We start from the raw sequence: 1646 nt of genomic DNA on the forward strand, positions 1-1646 counted from the left end.
GTACCCTCTATCCCTATACTCTGAAGAGTTTTGATCAAGAAAGGATGCTGTACTTTGTCAAATGCTTTTTCTGCATCTATTGAGAGGATCATATGATTATTGTTTTTTCTTTTTTTTTTTCTTTTTTTTTTTTTAACTAAAGAACATTTATTCATTTTTCACTAAGACTTTATCTTGAGCATGTAACTAAACTGTCACTACCCCCCCCACCCCAACCTGAAGGGTTAGTACAGCGAATGTTATAAAGTAGATATGAACAGTTTGAAGGACTGGAACCAAGATTAACTGACAACTTCCATCTAAATTATCATAAAAATGTTTAAGTAAAAAAAAAAAAGGGAGGGGAAGGGGGCAATGGGGGTTTCAGATTGAACAAGATCCTCACATTTCATCTAATACCTTCCATCCTGGCTAGAGTACACCAAGATGGAGACAGGATTACTATAATACAGAGCCGCCACTGCAGCACGCTGTACACACCTGTGTTCCAAGCCCACCCCCAGCCCCCACTGCTTCTAACTCAGCTATTTCCCGGCCTGTTGGGCCTGCCGACGAAGGAGCGTAGATCTTCTCTTTAATCCAGTCTTTGTTATAGGGCTGGTATGTCTGGGTATCAGCTCGGTAAACAAGGCAGCTGAGGTCTGCCAGATCGTCAATAAAATCAAACAACTGACTGATATCATATGTGATAGAGGGACTGTTGGGATTCATTCTCTTCAGATGTTCTTCATACATTTTACAAACACCTTCCATGCATTCATTCACAGATTCATAGTCAGCGTAAGTTCTGCCTTCTGGCCTCTTGGTAGGCTGTACCAGCAAAATGGTGTGAGACATCGCGCCAAACTCTCTCGCTGCAGCCGCTGCCTACACCGCCGCCGCACACCTCTTTTGTTAATATATTGTATCACATTGATTGATTTGCGGATGTTGAACCAGCCTTGCAGCCTAGGGATAAATCCCACTTGGTCGTGGTGAATAATCCTTTTAATGTACTGTTGACTCCTATTGGCTAGTATTTTGGTGAGAATTTTTGCATCCATGTTCATCAAGGATATTGGTCTGTAATTCTCCTTTTTGATGGGGTCCTTGTTTGTTTTTGGGATCAAGGTAATGGTGGCCTCGTAAAATGAATTTGGAAGTTTTCCTTCCATTTCTATTTTTTTGGAACAGTTTCAGGAGAATATGTATTAATTCTTCTTTAAATGTCTGATAGAATTCCCCTGGGAAGCCATCTAGCCCTGGACTTTTGTTTCTTGGGAGATTTTTGATGAGTGCTTCAATTTCCCTAGTGGTCACTTTTTAAGTAAAATCTTTATAAAATAGAGAGATCAACTTTGCTTCTACATTTTTATTTATTTGTATATTTATTTTTATTATGTTATGTTAATCACCATACAATACATCATTAGTTTTTGATGTAGTGTTCCATGATTCATTGTTTGCATACAACAACCAGTGCTCCATGTAGAACGTGCCCTCCTTTAATACCCATTACCAGGCTAACCCATTCCCCCAACACCCTCCCCGCTAGAACCCTAAGTTTGTTTTTCAGAGTCCATAGTCTGTCCTGGTCCATCTCCGCCTCTGATTTGCCCCCTTCATTCTTCCCCTCCTGCTATCTTCTTCTTTTTTTTTTTTTTTTT

At 40.0% G+C, this 1646-nt stretch overlaps 1 pseudogene; it reads right to left on the reverse strand.

Annotated features, from left to right (window-relative positions):
• Positions 1-135: 135 nt before the first annotated feature.
• Positions 136-880, reverse strand: LOC112818130 (enhancer of rudimentary homolog pseudogene; annotated as a pseudogene).
• Positions 881-1646: the final 766 nt, after the last annotated feature.

Source organism: Callorhinus ursinus, unplaced genomic scaffold (assembly GCF_003265705.2).
Source record: "Callorhinus ursinus isolate GAN/ISIS: 27379988/994484 unplaced genomic scaffold, GSC_fseal_2.0 scaffold9563, whole genome shotgun sequence".
Classification (NCBI taxonomy): domain Eukaryota; kingdom Metazoa; phylum Chordata; class Mammalia; order Carnivora; family Otariidae; genus Callorhinus; species Callorhinus ursinus.